Source organism: Sorex fumeus, unplaced genomic scaffold (assembly GCF_029834395.1).
Source record: "Sorex fumeus unplaced genomic scaffold, SorFum_2.1 ptg000061l, whole genome shotgun sequence".
NCBI lineage: Eukaryota > Metazoa > Chordata > Mammalia > Eulipotyphla > Soricidae > Sorex > Sorex fumeus.
The window spans coordinates 45,988,318-46,009,390 of record NW_026606118.1 but is presented as its reverse complement, the minus strand read 5'-3'; the positions used below and the strand labels follow the sequence as shown (position 1 = coordinate 46,009,390).

At 39.2% G+C, this 21,073-nt stretch overlaps 1 protein-coding gene across 1 annotated transcript in view; it reads right to left on the bottom strand.

Moving 5' to 3' along the window:
* The window catches only part of LHFPL6 (LHFPL tetraspan subfamily member 6), a 262,165-nt gene that overhangs the window by 58,027 nt on the left and 183,065 nt on the right, over positions 1 to 21,073 (bottom strand). The window lies entirely within an intron of this gene.

The window sequence follows — 21,073 nt, the reverse complement described above, 5'->3', positions numbered from 1 at the left end:
TGTTTAGGTAACAATGATCTTAGTGATGGTATATAGACTTCTGGTAGCTGTAATTTACAGGGCTACTGAGTATTTTAGCTGCACCTAACCCAAATCGAGATGTGCAGAAAATGTACAGTATGAATGAATTATGAAGACACAATGCAGCAATGTGGCATACATATGGAGCTCTCGAGTACCAATAAGAGTGGCTCCAAACCAAATAACTATATAATATAAATATATTCAATATTGATTACATCTCAAAATGACATTTTAATATGTAAGGTTATATATATATATTATTGAAAGTTCATTTTATACTTATCTTTGTTTTAAATAATATAGACCCCAATAATTTCATCTATCTTTTACTATAAAATTTTATTGGTGGCTCTAGGCATCAAACCAGGTCTCACGCATTCAGGGAATGCAAATTTATTACTGAGCCACACCCCTGCTTTTCCTACCTAATTTGTAATGATGTATGCAGCCTACATAATACTTAGAGGGACAATATAGTATCAGGCATGATCACTCTCTCTGAAAAACAAGAAGAAAAATGTAGAAAGTGCTAACTCAAGAAAAGCAACTTTAACATTATCTGCTACAAAGGCAAAAGAACCCTCTGGCAACAAAAGCAGGAAAGTCGCTGGAACTGGAGAAGGCTACACATCCCCACTATTGAGGGCTCCAAAAAGGCCTTGCCAGCTGCCAAAGGCATATAATCTACAAGTACCAAAGAGAAAATGAACACAGATTTCGAAATCCTTGCCTTGTCTTTTGAACTGGCTGCGAAGTGTCTCTTGTTAGTCTGCTGGAGGTTGATGTTAAGACTCTAGAGGAACTCAAATCTTCACTTGATTTTCTTTTGATCAAAGATGGCACCTCATTACTGGAAAAGAGCCAAGGACTCCTGAAAGGGATTCTCCCAGCAGGGTATAGAGGGAGGCAGAGGCAGGACACAATAACTTGAAAATTACTGAACATGATGGCCACTCAATACCTCTATTTCAAACTACAACGCCCTAAAGGAAAGAGAGAGCAAAAGGGAATGCCCTGCCACAGAGGTGGGGTGGGGTGGGGAGTGGGGAGGTAGGAGGGCTACTGAGTTCATTGGTGGTAGAGAATAGGCACTGGTGGAGGGATGGGCACTCGATCATTGTATAACTGAAACCCAAGCACGAAAGTTTCTAAGTCTACAACTGTACCTCATGGTGTTTCACTAATTAAAAAAAAAAAAGAAAAAGAAAATTACACCTGAGAGTTTGGGAAACAAATATTTCAATTTCTGGATATTGAGAAATAAAGAAAAGCAGGTATCAATGCTTTGTATAATCCCAGGGAGAAGCGAGACTTTCATCAAGTGGCAATTCAAGTTTTTCGCAGAGCTAGACAACCAAGGCATTAGCTCTTTTGGAAAAGGAAACATCAAAGCAGCTCTCTGTCACTTCCTTTATTTCCAATACTTTGTATTCTATAAGCTCCTCTGCCCTAAGTTCATAAGGGAAATTAATAAGGGAATTTAATCAGTATCAATTTTATCATTCAAAATAGAGTTCATTTTTTTAATTGAATCACCATTATATACAGTTACAAAGCTTTCATGTTTGAATTTCAGTCATACAATGATCAGACACCCATACTTTCACCAGTGCACATTTCCCACCACCAATGTCCCCAGTTCCCTCCCGCCATTCCGCTCCACCCCACCCGACCCCCTGTTTTATGGCAGACAATTTCCTTCTTACTCTCTCTCTACTTTGGGGTATTATGGTCTGCAATACAGATACTGAGAAGCTATCACCTTTTGTCCTTTATCTACTTTGTGACATATCTCCCATCCCGAACTAGAATTCTTCATTAAATCACCATGAGACACACAGTTACAAAGTTGTTCACGACTTTCAGTCATACAATATTCCAACACCCATCATTTCACCAGTGTACATTTTTTTTTAGATTTTTGGGTCATACCTGGCAATACACAGGGTTTACTCCTGGCTCTGCACTCAGGAATTACTCCTGGTGGTGCTTGGGGGATCATATGGGATGCTGGAAGTCGAACCCAAGTGGGCTGTGTGCAAGACAAATGCCCTATCCGCTGTGCTATCGCTCCAGCTTCCAGTGCACATTTCTTGCCACCAATGTTCCCAGTTTCCCTCCCAGTCCACCCCAACCTGCCTCTATGGTAGACACTTTTCCTCTTTTCACTTCTCCCCTCCTCTTCTTCCTCTTCCTTGCTCTCTCTCTCTTTCTCTCTCTCTCTCTTTCCCTGCTGCTCTTATTTTCCTTTTAGAAGTTTATTCCTACTTTCTCTTCAATCTTTTTAGATTTTTTTAAATTAATTTACTTATTGAATCACTGTGAGAAAAGTTACAAAGTTTTCAGTTTTAAGTTTTGGTCATACAATGATCAAAAACCCATACCTTCACCAGTGCACATTTTTCCACCACCAAGAACCCCAATATACCCCCCATCCCACCTCTCCCAATGCCTGTGAGGCAGAAGATTTCCACTTAACTCTCTCTCTACTTTGATTACATTCATTATTTCGACAAAAGATGCACAATTATTATTTGGAATTTTCCTCCAAAAATCAGACCTGCTAAAAAGTCATTGTGAAATAATTTTTTTTTATTGCTGGTTATGAAGACCATATGATGTGGCGCGGCCAAGATAGCGGCTGTGTGATTTTGGATTTTCTATACTTTATTAATTAAGTCTGGAGATATTTCTGCCAAAAGCTGCATAGTTATGAGATTGTTTTGTGTGCCTCTGGGGCCATGGCCATGCCGGAGAGCCGCTCATGAGGGAAACTCTCGGTCTCAACGGGGCAGGAAGGACGTGCCGGTTCCACCCCCCATCCCATGAGGCTGCAGTTGCCCTGTCACTGCCAGTTCATATCTGGCTGTCCAATATGCTCTGTGGCACCAAGCTGCCTGGGGCAGGGAGAAGGTGGAAGAGACAGACACCCTTTCCCTCTCGGGGGTGGGGGGCTGTGTACAGTGCCATAGTTCAATGCGTAGTCCATTCACATTTCTGCTGAAAGCTGCTGGGCTCTGAATTAGGTCCGTGTGCTTCTGGGGCCATGGCCGTGCTGGAGAGCTGCTGGTTGGGGGCAACTCCCTGCCTCAGCAGGGCGGGAACTCAATCTTTTTAGATTTATAGATGACTATTACTCTCAGATTACAAAGCCCTGCCACTTATTATAAATTTTTTCCATTATTATCAATGTGATCCTATATACCATTTGGAGTTTTCATGCTGAGTCATCAGTTAATATTCTATGAAGAATGCTGTTAACTATCAATCAGGAGCAGAATCTGTGTCAAAGGCAAATAAATACCAACAATGGGTTTTTATTAGTGAATGTCCTGTTTTGCTAATAAGCCTGGCAGACATAATAGTAGGATCTTAGGAGGTGACATTTCCAATATTCAAAGTATGCGCACAGTTGTGCAAGAGTGTGAGAATTGGGCTAGTCCTGTATCTCTTAGACCTCACTCCTGCACTTCTAAGAGGAACGGCATTTGAGGCTTGTTCCTTCACTGGACCTGTGCCCAGGTTGAGAGAAATTGCTGATTTCTGATGCCAAGTAGGAAGCTTGGAATCCTGCATTGTAAATGATGTTGTTTTCCTCTCAAGCAACCCTTCATACAAGGTAAGGTCACACCCCGAGAAACAGAACTGAGATTATGAAGCTCAAGAAGCAAAGCGTGTGAATTTGTTTTGTTTTGTGCCTGTTTGCTAAAGGCTGTTTATTAAATAAGTGTGTAAAAGACTTTTTTTTTAAAGTGCATGCTTTATAACCTAGTATCTAAATTATAAGGGGGTAGATTTCTCTTACCAGCTTGGATTTTCTTGTTTGCTAATCTCACAAAATTAACCTAGGATCATGTGTGGCCAAACCAGTTTAGGACAATTGTCAGCAGCCCCATTTTCTCACCTGGATCCAATAAATAAGTCCTCCATACAAAGTTAATCAGAACATCTAGAGGTGGACCAAATTACTGGAATTGGGGGGGTGGGGGTGAACAATCTCCCAAGTAGCATTCAGGGGATTCTAGAATTCAATCCTAGGGATTCTCAGTCTGGATATTCAGGATAATGATTCAGTGCTCTTCGGGGGCTGGTGCCAGGGATCAAACTTGGAGACTCTCAATGCCAGGTTTGGGCTCCAATCCTTGGAATCATCTTCCCAGCCCCAGTATTAGTGTTTTCTAAAGATTCCCAGTGTGATTTTATTAAGCAGCTATTTGGAAACCACTGGCTTCAATGTTTGTTTGTTTGGCAAAGATTTCACTAATTACTCCTAATTAAGGTTTCTCTCTAATTTCCTCTGTCTTAAAACTCTGTATGTTTTTTTTTCTAACTACCTAGGCTATTTTTGCCTTAATGGTATCTGCCTCCTACACTATGGGCTCGAGAGAGCAGGAGAGCAATTGTCAGTTCTCATCTCAGCATCTGAAGCAGCTAGAACAGTGTATGGCACACAGGAAGTCTTCAGTAGATATTTGTGCAAAAGGAATGAGTCAATAAAGTCAATATTGACATCTTCACTGATATGTTCTCTCCCAAATGAAACCAAACAATCAAATATTTAGGTGCAAACTGTGTGATCCATTTTGTAAGGTTCTTTTCAATGACAGGAGTGTGCAATCTATTTGTAAGTAGGATTAATGCATATGTTATCAGAAGAAAACCAAAGAAGGCAGAAGTGAAAACCAAGGATTTAGCTAAAGAGAGGGTGCAAAGCAATGCATCACACACACACACATGAACATTTGTTCTAGATTTCAATGAGTGAAACTGGGGCAGGAACAGTGAAATTTATAAACCCTATTGACTGATACCTGAGTCCATCTATTCCAAATGTGGTTTCTTTCTCTCAGATTTTTGAATTCTACTACCTGGCATTTTTTCTTTACTTTATGAGACATTAAATCAACAGCCTTTTACTTACCTGAATGAGGAAGCTAAATTTAAATTCACTTGCTAAATGTGAAGAAATACAATCACCTTGAAAACTACTGCCTCCTTTATTTAATTTTGATCAAAGACTTGAGATAATATTTAAAGATTAGTCTGATGTGTCAGAGCTGTGTAATTTTGGGATGCATTCTGAAACATTCATTCTCCTCACAATCTTATCTCCCGCACAAATTCTTGAAATTGTAGGCACTTTCTGGGCTGAAAGTGTCTGCATTATTACAATTTCTGCATCCCGTATGAATAGTTAACTTCTAAGTGGAACTCAGCCTGGAGGCAGGAAAAACACAAGTTCTTGATAATTTCAAAAAGTCAATATACAAATAGATTAAAATAAACAAAGCTCTTGGGCCCTTTTGCCTCTCTCACACAAGAGAGAGAAAATGATGCTTACGGATTGTATCAGAGAGGGAAGATGAATACATTCTAGAGAGTTCTATGGTGATAGAAGGAAGGTGACAGAAAACTCATGAAGGACATGCATGCTTAGTCCTAGTTGCTGGAGGAAATTTAGCTCTTTTGTCAGACTAAATCTGAATTAATGGCAGGACTCGCCCTATTAAAGCAAAGGGTAGATTTTGTCCAAACTGGTTTTGCAACAGCTAACATTAAAGAAGCCTGTGGGTGTGACCAACATGAATTTATTAGTCTCTGCTGCTACTGAGGTCCCCACAGTTCAGGATGACTAGGAAATGACAATAAGGGCTTCCAGGCAGTTTCACATCTTGGTTAGGCCCAGTCCCATGCGACTACATTTCCCCCCCTATTTTATTTGGGAAAAAGACACTTTTGCCCAATCACGGCTTGGAATTGTTGTACAAAAATTGTCCAGTGGAAGCCCTTTCTTTTCAATTAACAGTACACATTTTTGAAAAGAGGAAAGTGTGACACTAGTTTCACTGAGTGACTTCTGATATCTTTAAAGGCAGGTTCATAGTTAAGATAACCAGGTTGCTTTTATTAAAAATAAATATTCCTTAAGTTTTTAAATCCAATTTGTCAAATTACTTTACTATTGTTTTAAGTATAGCAAATATGAACAATTTCTTTAATGTTATCTTCACTCAACAAGGAATTCTATTTTTTAATTCAAACTAAACATTTTGAACAACATTCACACATTTACTATCTTTTACTTTTTTTTATTTTCGTCATCATGATTTATAATACTGATGGGGCTTCATGCATACAATGTTCCAACCCTACACCCTTTGCTTACTTGAAACTCTCTGCCCTTACTTTCATCTTCCCACCATGGTAAGTTCTGTAGACCTGTTCTCAGGTCCTATTGCCTTTGACCATTTTTATCCCCTAACTATACCTCTTTATATCCCACGTATGAGAAAAATAATTCTGTATGTCCCTCTGCTCCTGGCAGACTTCACTCAGTATGGTACTCTACTTCCATCTAGGTAACAGCAAATACCTTCATTTAATTGTTTCATGCAGCCACATAGTATTCCATTGTGTATATGTACCACAGAAGCTTTTATCCATTCATCTGTTCTTGGACACTTGGATTGTTTCTAGATTTTTGGGATACTGTCAACAGTCCTGCAAGGGACAAAAGGAGTTCTAATGACTTTTTGGAAAGGAGTTTTGGACCTTTGGGTTAGATGCCTGGAAGTGGAATTGCTGGGTCATATGGAAGTTCAATTAGCATTTTGAGAGTGTCCAAATTTTTTTTCCAAAGAGGATAATTCAGCCAACATTCCCACCTGCAATAGTTGAGTATTCCTTCCCCAAAACTTTCTCACCGACATCAAACTGACTATCTTAAACTTTCTTACTTGCTGAAATTATTTAAATATAAACCATCATATATATAAACAACAATTGTGACCTTAACATAATGAGTCTTGTTTCTAATGATTCAATATTGTTTTTGAATTTATTAAATTTTAATAAATCTACAGTCTTGGATAAAGTAGTCAATTACCTATTTTTAACTTAATCATCTGGGCCGACAAAGATACTAAAACACTTAAGGTTCCATACAAATTCAGATTTCTTAATAGAAAACTATTTAAAATTGGGGCTGGAGCGATAGCACAGCTGTAGGGCGTTCGCCTTACAAGCGGCCAACATGGCCGACCCGAGTTCGATTCCTCCACCCCTCTCGGAGAGCCCGGCAAGCTACCGAGAGTATTCGATATGCCAAACACAGTAACAACAAAGTCTCCAATGGAGACATTACTGGGCCCGCTCGAGCAAATGGACGATCAACGGGAGGGCCTTTATTTTATATTTATTTTATTATTTAAAATTATGGGCTGATTTTCTGAAACATTATAAATTTAATTTTTAGTCTTATGAAAGTAACAGAATTTTCTCAGGCAGTTTTATGGTCATGCTCCTGGCAAGCAGATATTTGTAAGCTTGACTGAATATCAACCACAGGTTTTGACTAGAGGTAAACTGAGGAACTGTAGAAGATCTAGAGTTTTTTTTTTCACTATCTCCACTAACATGTCAAGGAAACACTGATTTGATTCTCATTAGATCAATTGTGTCTTAAGAAGACCATACCCTTCAAATAGGTTAATCTTGCAACTAGCTTTCTAGATTAAAATATTTAGTTTTCCTGTACTAGAATTTTGCAGCCCTCATTAAGCTTAGAAGTGAAGCCATTTGCTATGTTAGTTTATTTGTGTCTTTCAGATACTTAATTTTTTAATGAATCACATCAATCCCCTCCCTGTAAGGAAAAAAAGTTATGTATTGACCAACTAGTAAATTTACTATTTATTAGAAATTTACAATTTACCAGGCTGGAGCGATAGCACAGAGGTAGGGTGTTTGCCTTGCACGCAGCCAACATGGCCAACCCGAGTTCGATTCCTCTGTCCCTCTCGAAGAGCCCAGCAAGCTACCGAGAGTATCTCGCCCGCATGGCAGAGCCTGGCAAGCTCCCCATGACATATTTGATATGCCAAACACAGTAACAACAAAGTCTCCAAGGGAGACGTTACTGGGCCCGCTTGAGCAAATCGATGATCAACGGGAGGGCCTTTTACTTTACAATTTACCACCTGCATGCGTGCCAAGAAATATAGTAAATACCACTGTCTATTTTAGATCTCTCTGACATGAGGGGAAGCCAGTGAAAAAGATGCTGAAAAGAGCTAAGAGTGGGACTAGTATCACTTAAAAGGGAACACAGGTCCGGTAATTTGTTTGATCCTGTGCTCAGGCCTACACAGACAGACAACAAGAAAAGCATCAGTTCTCACCTACATGGACAGTGAACAAAGTAATGCTAAAGGGACAAAGTAAACCAGACAAGAAGACAAAGCAAAGACACGCAGACCACAGAGTATCAGCTTGGACAATGAGGGACAACCCAACAAAGGACACAGGACTGTTAGACTTCAAGGGGCTAATATGGACTCAAACCAGTCAGGAACCAGTGTGAAGTTTAGATACAGGATAGGACATCAGGTGATTCAAAACTGAATATTTTTTGGGGTGAGGGGAAGGGGTTTGGGTGCTCAGGGCTTAACTCTGGGTTTGTGTTCAGGGATCACTCCTGAAGAGGATCCAGGGTATTGGGTACCTTGGCTCAAACTCAGGTTCACTGCATGCAAGACAAGAGCCTGAATGGCTGTACTTCCTCTCCAACCACAAAAACTATCTCCTAAAAGTTGGTAAATAACTATAACTTCATAAACATCTAGCATTTTATATGCTGTTTTTCCATACAAGACTCAAAGACTCACGTAGGAATAAAATCAGTTTCACAGTAACATTTTTCCTAAAAATTTCAATGGTAGAATCTCAGATGAGAGATCTGAATATCCCATAACCTAGATTATACCCCAGCCTGCCACTTGATGCAGGTACATTAATTGATATCCAACAAAATTTTGTACAGACCTTCAACACAAACACTAAACATTTTCATCCTTCCCATGAAAATACCAAATAGAGCATAGACCAAACAGCTTAGAAACTGAAAACTGGAAGAATTAGGTCACGCCATCAAAACTTGATGTTTGCTAAAGAAAATGACTCAGAAAATCTTTAGAAAATATCTTGTAATTGGGAAAAAAATATCTGAGCTGCAAGTAGAAATTAAATGTAATGAGCTATGAAAGTGACTTTTTCTACATAATAAATATTTGTTTAGAGTGATGCTTTACTTTAATATTCACTGATCCACCACATAAAAACATATATATATATATGGGTACACAGACCGTATACCTTTATGCATGATTAATCATAGTGCCTGATTTATGGCTTGATAAATCATCAGTGATTTTCTCCAGGAGCCACTTGACAAAAGTTGACTTATATAATTAGCCACTGATGACTAAAGAACAACCCAGCTATTCAAGACAGATAAACGGGTACATACTATCGTGCAAGGAAACTGAGTAATGCCTAGCTGGGAACTAAGGGATAGGACAGTGTCTGTCTGAAACACAGTGTAGGGCACCATGCGTTCCTCTGCATGCTAAGTGAAGAGGGAAAATGATACTGAGACTACTTATTTTCTTCACACCTGCCCACAGTAGAATAGTCAGGGTGTTTACACTCAGCTCTCTTAGAGCAGAAAATTTCTGTACAGTGGAAATTTACTAAGTGAAAAGAATTTATCAACAATCCTAAACACAGCAAAACGTGGACAGTTTTTGTTGTTTAACCAACTATATAATGATGCTGAGAAATTTTAGACAAACTTATTTAGTCAGTCACAGGAATTGAAATCTTCTTCTTAATCACTGCATCTCAGTGATCTAACCTAGAGAGTAAATGGCCCAAAATATGACCTTAGACTTTAGACTCTTAGACCAGAAGGCTAGGCAATTATTTTGTAGTAATGAAGATATCTTTTCATCCTCAAATTGAAAACAATGTTACAAAGTTCCTGGTATAATTACTTTAATTAAGTGTAATTTATTTGATCCTTACACAGATCTTCCTGGATTACTGCTTGCAGATAGCCAATTATAAATACCCAGAGACTTTCCAATTCTCATTACAGGGAATTAAGAAGCTTTAATAAATAATGCACCCTCACACAATCTGGGCCACATTATTTCTGATCTAATGTTTTCCTACACATGACACCCAGCACAAAAGGCATGCACTCTTTACCTTTATACATTAGACTGACTTGCTGTGGTGAAAAATGAAAATGAAATTTAAACACAAGTGGCCATGACATGAGCATTGACGTGAGGTTGCAGTGATACTTTGTCCCTTGGTTACAAAAAGAAAGCTGCTCAGTTTGGAGATTCTAGCCTCAAGCTACAAATATAATTTAGAGAATTTTTTTTTGCATTTTTGGGGGGTCACACCAGGCTTTGCAAAGGGGTTACTCCTGGTTCATGCACTCAGGAATTACTCCTGGAGGCACTCAGGGGACCATATGGGATGGTGGGTATCGAACCCAGGTCGGCTGCGCATAAGGCAAATGCCCTACTCTATGCTATTGCTCCAGCCCAAGAATATTTTTTATAGGGAACTTCCCCAAATTGCTTAATTGGTTGGGCTAGGGTCATTCTGGTGATTACATAGTTTGACTGTGCAAGCCTAACAGTTTGCTTCTTGGCCCATGATGAGTTGCTGCTCATGTTCAGTGGTACTGGGGTGGGGGGGGGGGACCGGGGGTGACCAGAGCCACACTACACAGTGTGGGGGTGTCCTGCAGTGCCTGAGATCGAAGTCAGGCCTCAGGCATGCAATGCCTGTATTCGACCCTTTCAAGATATCTGCCTGGCCCAAGAATATTTTTCATGGATGAAAAGTTTGTATTGCTCTAAGTTTTGTAATGAGCTAAATTGATTACCTTTAAGAAAATAAGGATTTTGGTGGGGGGGTCAGTTTCTTCCAAAGCAACCTGAACGTTTGGTAAAGATCCACTGCAGCATGGAAAGTCATTGTGGGCTAATACTAATCCTAGCTAGTATACACTGTAACATATGAAGAATTCATAGTCTGCAGCAGATGACTTTGACAGAATCACTTCCAGACCAAAATTGGTTTTCGAGTCATAACTCTGAGTGAGTTTTCTCTTCAAGATTTTAACTCTTTGGATCCTGTAATCTGACTTTTTAAAAATTTTCTGGGGCATTGAAATATTCCAAGTGCTTCTGGGGGAATAGAACCAGGTCCTTCTGCATGCAAAGCATTAGCTGAAGTCCTTAAGAGTTATTTTCCTGGGCCCTGAAATCTAAGTACTTCATTGTTCAAACTGAAATGCACTGGCATTGATGGTATAGAGGTGAGCATAACTGCCTTCCAAATTGAAATGCACTGATATATTGTAGACAAAGGGGATGGGCAGGCATTTTTTTTTCATCAAAATATTGTATGTCCTAATAAGCATCATAGACTCTTATTCTCCCAAGCTGAGCAGTTCTTACTGAGTTTATATCGAATTAAATATCTGTCTCCCACCATCCACAATCTGACATGATAGATCAGTATACACAGCAATTCTTTTCTTAAAGGAGCCATTAAGTTATTTGGATAAAACTTACTGGTCTTATTATGGGGTAGTAGTATTTAAAACCGGCACTTGATTGGGGAAAAAATGATGTGACCAGAGAGAGAAAATGGATGAACAATTGACAATGATTTGTTTTATAACAAGACACTTCTCTTGTTCTCAGTCATTTTCCAGAAAAAGAGTAATTCAATATTGCTGGATACTATTCAATAGATTGACACAATCTTTAAATTCAACTTCTGGAGAGGTCAATGTTTTTATTCCAGACATAAAAATTCTGTGTGAAGCATTCTTACTACCAAATGCCAGGCACATGTTTAAAAAGAGATTTTTCTTTTTAACTTCAGAACACATTCTTACAAAAGACAAAACAGGCTTGAAATCAGTGTTCTAATACCCAAGTAACTTGAATGCAATAAACTTATCCACCTATATTAATTGTACATCATAGTTTAGATAACAAGTGATGGAATCTGCAGAGAAAAATTTTCCAACCATAGTTAAAAAAAAAAAGGCCAAGTAACAAAAAGTCTTTCACAATAGTTCAAAAATCCTGAGGCCAAATTTATTCATTCATTTGGCTTGCAGCAGGCAAATGCTTTGTCCCCAAGCAGTATTATGCAAGCTTACTTAAGAATGCTGAAGAGCTTTTTAAGAAGAGCTCACACAGTTGAAAATTCTATCCTCATTGCCATGGTGAAAAGTAGGGTGTGTAAAGGTAGCAGCCCTGCCCAGCACAAATAGGGTGGTCCCCGATGTTCCTTTGGAATCCCACCACTGAGTTTTAAAACAGAACAAATATTACAGCTTATAAAAAACAAAAACAACAACAACAAAAATTCTATCTAGGACACACAAAACACCACTCCATTTTACAAAAACATTCTTTTTCCCTTATCCCATCAGCAAAAATAATACACGCCAACAGAAGGCCAAAAGTCAGACAAGGATTTTCCCTGGTCTGAAAAATGCTATAACCCACATTTAGGACGGATATTTCCCACTTCCTGGGAGGTGCCTTTCCAGGAGTATATCCTAAACACAAGTGTTTTGTACAGATCTACACAGAGGACACCCTTACCAAGATGATCAATCAGCTCTGGGATGTTTTCCAAGAAGTAAAGACTCCGAAGAATGTGAACATTTCATTACTTCCTTTTTTCCCCTGAACTTTATTGAATTAGGAAGTCATTGTCCCTTATTAATCTTTAAAGGGAAAAAGTATGGCAGGAATCTACAACGACTTCCTGCTTGGCACAGCAGAATTGCTTGGCTTCTAATCAACATTCCGTATTTCAAGCAAGTATTACATGTTAAACCATAAAATTATAAAGAAGTGGTTTATTATACAGAAAGCTTCCCAGGTGAACCTCTCTGTCTGGGGAAATATTTAAATAACAGGCTGAGTTTATCGTGGTATATGCCTATAATAAACATATTTCTCTACAGACAGCATGAGAGGTGAAGTGTGAGTAATCCGTTTGCTTGGCTGGCTCTATACCCTAGGAGAGATTTGTCGCTCTAACTCGGATTACACACTTCAAACAGAATTGTTTCCTCACAAGGCCACATTCTCGGCTGGCTGCTGAAGATTTGCTTTAGTTATTTTTCTCCACGCTCATTTTTGTGATCTTTCTAAATGGCAAATGGATACCAGAGCTGCAAGTTTTCGTTACTGAAATTATTGGTGCTCAAAATCTGGGGATGGTCAATATCAGACCCGAATCCATAAGGTACATGGAGGAAAACGTAGGCAGAACCCTCCATGAGATTAAAGCTTAAAGCATCTTTAAGGATGAAACACCACTGACCAAGCAGGTGGAAACAAACAAGCAAATGGGATGACATTAAACTAAGAAGCTTCTGCAACTAAAAAGAGATACAGAAAGAGCCCACATAATGGGAAAGAGTATTTACCCAATACCCATGTGAGAAGGTATTAATATCCAAGACACTAGTAGAATTGTACAAGAAAAAAACCTACAGCCCCATTAAAAAATGGGAAGAAGAAATGAGCAGAAGCTTCTTCAAAAAAAAAGAAATACAAATGGCAAAAGGCACATGAAAAATGCTCTACATCACTAATCATTAGGGAGATGCAAATCAAAACAACAATGAGATACCATCTCACACCACAGAGACCTGCATACATCAAAAAGAACAGGAACAACCAGTCATGGTGCAGATGTGGGGAGAAAGGGACTCTCTTTCATTGTTTGTGGGAATGCCAACTGGTCCGGGCTTTTTGAAAAACAGTATGGGCATTCCTTCAAAAACCAGAAATTGAACTATCATATGACCCTGCAATACCACTTCTGGGGATATATTCCAAGGGTGCAAAAAAGCACAGTAGAAATGACATCTGCACCTGTATGTTCATTGCAACATTGTCCACAATAGCCAGAATCTGGAAACAACCCAAGTGTCTGAGAACAGACAACTGGTTAAAGAAATTTTAACACATTTACACAATGGAATATTATGCAGCTGTTCGGAGAGATGAAGTAATGAAATTTGCTCATAAATGGATGGTCATGGAGAGAATCATGCTAAGTGAAATGAGTCAGAAAGAGAGGGACATAGAATGACTGCACTCATTTGTGGAATATAAAATAACATAATAAGAGACTGAAACCCAAGAATAGCAGACTCATGGGCCAGGAATATTGCTCCATAGTTGGAAGCCTGGCTCATGAGCTGGGGGAGAAGGCAGCTGGAATAGAGAAGGGATCACTAAGAAAATGATGATTGAAGGCATCATTTGGGTTAGGTGATGTGTGCTGAAAGTAGATAAAGGACCAAGCATGATAGCCTCTCTTATATATATTGCAAACCATAATGCCCAAAAGTAGAGGGAGAGTAGGGGGGAAATTGTCTGCCATGGAGGCAGGGGAGGGTTGGGGACATTGGTGGTAGAGAATGTGCACTGGTGGAGGGATGTGTGTTGCATCATTGTATGACCGAAACTCAAACATGGAAGCTATGTAACTCTTTCTCGTGGTGATTCAATAAAAAAAAAAGAGAAAGAAAAGGAAAGAAAGAAATATGGTGAAAAAAATGGGGATGGATTACATAGACATTTTTTATTCTTATGTAGACACACCATAAGAGTGTAGTGTGCTGTGGAGGGTCTACTACGACACAGCTCCTGTGATGTGATTTTAAACAGTGCTGCACTAGGCAGGCATGGTGCAAAGGAGTTAAGTCACCTGAATCCATATCTCAGCTTAACTGAAGTTCTGCCCCTCAGTGATTGCAAGGGGGCTTTGATGTCAGCTGTGGTTGAAGTAGCTAAAAGGACAGAGCTCTGGGATTCTGATGAGCTTTAGTAATACCACTAAGATAGCCAGTGACTGTTCGTAAACATATATGTAGGAAATATACATCCTTGGGCTGGAGAGATAGCACAGCAGGTAGAGCATTTGCTTTACACACTGCCGACCCAGGTTCGATTCCTCCGTCCCTCCTAGAGAGCCAGCAAGCTACCCGCAAAGCCTGGCAAGCTACCCGTGATGTATTCGATATGCCAAAAACAGTAACAACAAGTCTCAAAATGGAGACGTTATTGGTGCCTGCGCGAGCAAATTGATGAACAATTGGAGGACAGTGCTACAGAGGTATACATCTTTATTTGCAGTAGGATTCTCAGAGAGGAGAGGTCAAGAACCCTCACCTACCTCTAAGTACTGTTCCTAACTTCAGCGTCTTTCATATTCTAGGGCACACATTCAAACTACTATTGCCAGCCTCTCTTTATTCCATGTGGGTATTAACTGGTATAGAGTCAGAGGAATGTCAGAGTGATGCATGCTACTTGACATGATGACACTGACGAAAGTAAGAGGGGCAGCGTCTCCACACCCTCTCCCCTAGCTGTCAGCGAGATATGGAAATAGATGATGAATAGGAATGCATAGGAAATGGCACCCCTACAAAAGGAAGTTAGTCCTTAGCTCAATATGTGACAGATAACTACTGATACATATTTAGACCAGCATGTCAGAAGGACACTTATTTTTATTGAATCACTGCCAGATACAGTTACAAGCTTTCATGTTGAGTTACAATCACACAATGATCAAACACCCATCCCTCAACCAGTGCACATTCCCCACCACCAGTATCCCCGGTATACCCCCCCTTCCCACTCCCCTCTGCCTCCATGGCAGACGTGATTCCCCATAATCTCTCTCTAGTTTTGGGCATCACGGTTTGCAATACAGATACTTAGAGGTTATCATGTTTGGTCCTTTATCTACTTTCAGTACACATCTCCCATCCAGACCGATTCCTCCAACCATCATTTTCTTAGTGATCCCTTCTCTATTCCAGTTGCCTTCTCCCCCCGCTCATGATGCAGGCTTCCAACTATGGAGCAATCTTCCTGGCCCTTATATCTACTGTGCTTGGGTGTCAGTCTTGTGTTATGTTATTTTATACTCCACAAATGAGTGCAGTCAGAGGCCACTTATTGAGTTTCCACCATTAATTATACATTCTTAGATCTATTTATTCCCAAAGTACAGTCTATCTACCCAGATCAGGAGACTACCATATTTACCAATAAGCCTTAATTGTGTATGACTAAACTTATGTAGAACCATTTGAATATAATTGGCCACAAATAATCCAGGTACTATATTTGAAGAATATATAAGTCTAAAAGGTGTATTTGGGAATAGATAAAGCTTTTGCCAGACAATTTCAAACTTTCTATTTGGCTTTTCAACTGCTAGTTACTCCTAAGTATTTTTTTCTGTTTCTTTTTTTATTTAGGAATTACATTAAGAATTACACAAGTATGGCAGTGTCTCACAATAGTAGCTCACAATGACTGAGCACTATGTATCTGAATCTGAATTCCCAAAATTCTATTTTTTATCTCATTTGTTTTTTATAACATCCCTATGAGTGTGGTACCACAATTGTCTTTTTTATTAATAAGGGAACGTAAATTCAGAATAAACTGTTTTCTTAAAATTCAATAACTTAAATGTGAAACTGGGACTTGAGTCCACGTGTTCTGATATCAGCATCCATGATCTAACCCACTGCACTTCCTGTCTCCAAATTGTCACAGGTGAATACAATAAGATTAAGACTGAATTTCCCTACTTGGAGTTTATTAAATTTAGTGTAATAAAAAGGTAGTAAAAGTTTCAGTAAGGAGAATACAAATTCCTATGGCATTTTAAAGGAGAAGATAAAAATGATATCTCATCAAAGAGGCCTAAGTTATTTTTTTTGCAGTAAAATACCATTAAATATTATTTGCTTGAATGAAATTTAACTTATACTTACATTTTATGACGACTCTTCCAAGAGTTCCTAGTTAAAAAAGAACTACAAAAATGTATCTACACTAATATGCATCCAGAAGAATATTTAAAGAGATCAGGATATTAAATACATGTTTGAATATTCACAGAATATGTTTTCATATCAACTTCAAACACTGAACTATTTTATTTTGTTTTAGATATGTCTTAAATAAATTTTGTGAACATTGAATATGTGTTTTTATTTTCACAAGTGCCTTGAAGTCTAACACTCATATTGAAAAGTACATGTGTAAGGGCACAGCTCAAATAATTTCTATAAACTAAACACAGCATGTTACCTTTACTCAGATTTCAAAAAAAAAATCAAAAAAGGTTTTGATCAGCAACCTGGAAGACTTTTAATCACTAACTTATCCCAAGGGTAACCATTCAAAAGAATAAATTGGTTTTGCCTGTATTTGTACTTCTATAAATGGAATTATAAATTACGTGCTCATTCATTATAGCTTCTTTCACTCAACTCTGTGAGACATCTATTACTAATGTTGCTGAGTGTCATTATAATTGGTTTATTGTCATGGCTCCATAGAATTCCATTATATGAACTTCCCACAATTTATTTGTTCTACTGTTGTAAGCTTTTCAATAGTCTCCTTTTTTGTTTAATACCAAAGGGGGGGAAAAACAGCCCCCGCATTTATGAGCTTTCTCATAGCTGTAACTTCATTCACACATCTATATTGTGTTGTGTGGAACACAACTAAGAACTGAAATTGCTACATTACCGATAAATAGGCATTACCAAAGGGCCCACCTATCTGGAAACTAATCTCTTTGAATAATTTTATGCGTTAGTAACAGCACAAGTTGAGTCAGAGAGCCTTGAAAAATAAGCATTGGGGAGCGGGAGTGATAGCAGAACTACTTGCCTGGCATGCAGTCACACACATCTGATCCCTTGCACCACAACTAGTCCTCCACACCCCACCAGGACTGATCCCTGAGCATAGAACCAGGAGTAAGCCCTGAGGACTGTCTGATGTGACCCCTATACCAACCTCCCTCCAAAAACTCTAAGCACTGGATGTAAGAAATATCTGTGTTGATATAAAGTATTCCTCCATGTTTTGCTTGTCAGAGTAAGATTCTAGCCACAGTGAGTAGTAACTTCTCAATGGAAGTGGATCTTATTATTTCCCAGGAAATCAGAAAAATTTCACCCTGGATTGTTGGGCATATGACTCAGGACATTTTAAATATGTCCTTATTTTTAGTGGTTAACTTTATGTAGTATATACACCAGTTGGTTTTCAATGATGAACATCTAAAACTTAACATAATGCTATAATACAATGAATGATAATTCAACTTAAAAAACTGATATTGTCCTCTTGGTCAATTTTCGATGCAGAGTAGGAAGAGTATTGACTGTTTTGGAGACTCTCTGGGGACTTTGTTCATGTGTTCTCTCTATTTCTAGTGTATCAAGAAGAAGAAGGCCCTCCTATTGATCATTGATTTGCTCGAGCGGGCCAAGTAACGTCTCCATTGGAGACTTTGTTGTTACTGTGTCTGGCATATCGAATACTCTCGGTAGCTTGCCGGGCTCTCCGAGAGTGTATCAAGAAAATTTCACAAATAAATCTTCAACTAAAAATGGCAGTGGGTTCACTACTTTTGTATTGACATGCTGTTAAATTTTTGCTCGTTTGACTTTGAAAAATGGCTGGAGCAATAAGACAGTGGTAGGGTATTTGCCTTGTACCTGGCCGGGCCTGCCGACCTGGGTTCGATTCCTCCACCCTTCTCGGAGAGCCAGGCAAGCTACCAAGAGTATCTTGCCCGTATGGCAAAGCCTGGCAAGCTACCCATGATGTATTCCATATGCCAAATACAGTAACAAGAAGTCTCACAATGGAGACATTACTGGGACCGCTCAAGCAAATCGATGCACAACGGGAGGACAGTGCTACAGTCTTTGAAAAAAAGGACTAATAATGCCAATTATTTGATACTTTCTCTGCACAAATACCAAATGACTAATCACTTCATAGCAGAGGATTTTTGTTGTTGTTCTTATCCTTATTACAGGGCAAACCCTTGAGAGCTGTTAGGCAGAGTGAGGAAAATTAAACAGAAAGAAAACAGCATACTCACTCATTTTAAAGCATATATAATTGCCCAGAATCAGACTGAATCATTATCTTTGGGAAGACACTGGGCCTCAAATTTTTCTTAACAACATTTGCAACTTAAGAGATCACTGAGAATTTAAACTAGTCATTTCCTCCCTCTTTCTAATCATGAGGTAGTCCAAAGCTGGGTTATTTGGTGAAAAGCATATACTTCAGCCTCTGGGACAGGCCAGCTTGGTCTTTTTTATAATAGCAGCCCAAGGTGGAAACATCTGGGAAAATACCATGACTGAGCTAGTAGGATCAAAGACCAAAGTGGAATGGTCTATTGTTAACTTCCAGGAATTGATAGAGAGTGCAGAATAAAATAATTCAACTGGACATGAATCTTGCTGGATTTCTGAAAGACTTGTATATCACTGTATTGCCAGGCTGACTGATAGCTGATGAAAAAGCAGTTCAGCAAAGTTGAGGAAGAAGAAATATTTGTGTGTGTGTGTATGTTGTGGTATGTGTAAGCATACGTGTTTAACAACCTGAATCTGAAATCGATATGTTGTTCAGATTATGTCTTAGCAAAAACAACTCTTCATAAATATATATATATTTTCTAAAAAGACAAGACAAAAGAAACACTTTAGTCCTTCATGAGTTGAATGTAGAAACTGTGTTTTCAAAGAAGTACCCATGACCTCTTAAGTGACTGAATTCCAGAAGGGAATGGTTGTCTGGTCTATCCTTTCTCTCCTTAGTGGCTGTCTCAGATCTGGCACATAGCCTGAAGTAACCAAACGTCTTCTGGGAGAAGAATACGTGAATGGGAAAAATAAGTGAAACAAGCAGCCATGTATCATAATCTCACTGACTTTCACTCCTCGCAAACTTCCACATTTGCAGTTCATTTGTACCTTTGACCTTGGTAAACACTAAGAAATGACGAGAAAAAAGAAAGCAATGCTGACTTAGCTTAACTGGATGCTTAACACAGGTATTTAAGGAACAAAAAATAGAAAGCTCCTCTCTATTTCTGTGCATATGGGTAGTTTTCAATGAGAAACAGTATGAATAAAGTTTTAAAAAAGATCCACTGCATGAGATCTCACAGTTTCTCATGATAACATCTAAATATGAGGTTCAGGTTAAAAATAAGCTGCAATGGGAATGGTAAATAAAGTTAATATGAACTAAAGTCCTGGCTAGTATTAAGAATATTTAGAAGATTGCGTGGGTGGGTAGGTGGGTGGGTGGGGGTACCTGAACAATTCGAAAGAGTTTCTATGATTCAGACCAAGACTTGGCCCCAGACTATAAACCACAGGAAGGCTGATATGCTATTTTCTTCATTAACATTTCATAAGAGTCTAGAATTATGCTTGTCATGTTAAAGATGCTACACATTTCTGTTGAATGAATGAATGAATAAACCTTAAATGTTTAAAAGAAAAGAAGGGTATTAAGTTTTATTATATTAAGCAGACTCTCCTGCCCCCACGCCTGGCTGTCCTCACTGGGGTCACTTGGAGGGGGCGGGTTGAGTTTCCCTCCCTGCCCCGAGCAGAGCTCTGGCAGCTGAAGACCTCCAGAACAAGCCACAACCATGCTGAGACCACTCTCCACATGCATGAAGGTACTGGCAGAGGAACAAAGGCATGCGGGTACCGGGGCTGAGATCTCCAAGCCTGCTTGGATCAGGGCTGAGCATCCTCCACCCAGATCCTCCATCTTACAGTAGGCCGGGGTCATACCCACCAACTGGCCCTCTCGCGCTGTGTAATCCCATCAACGGCCAAGACCGAGAGATTACAAAACCCAGCTCCCGAAAGCACGCAGCCGCATTTGCGGCTGTGCAACATCTTACTATCTCATTCTTACTTTGGTCAACCTGGCAGGCTACCGAATGTAACCTGCCCACACAGCAGAGTCTGGAAAACTTCCCGTGGTGTATCCAATATGCAAAATACCATTAACAATGATGGGGCTCATTCTCCTAACCCTGAAAGAGCCTTGAATATGGCACTTTTTAAAATCTCAGGGCTAGAATGAAGGAGACGTTATTGGTGCCTGCTTGAGGAAATCGACAAAAAACAGGATGATTGTGATCGTGATATTAAGCACACCCATTGGCCAGTTAGTTTACTCAACTGAAAGCAACAGAAAAAATATGACCCAAGTGTGGTGCAATATAACAGTACTTATGATTGCACAGTTCAAAGAATAAAAAAGTA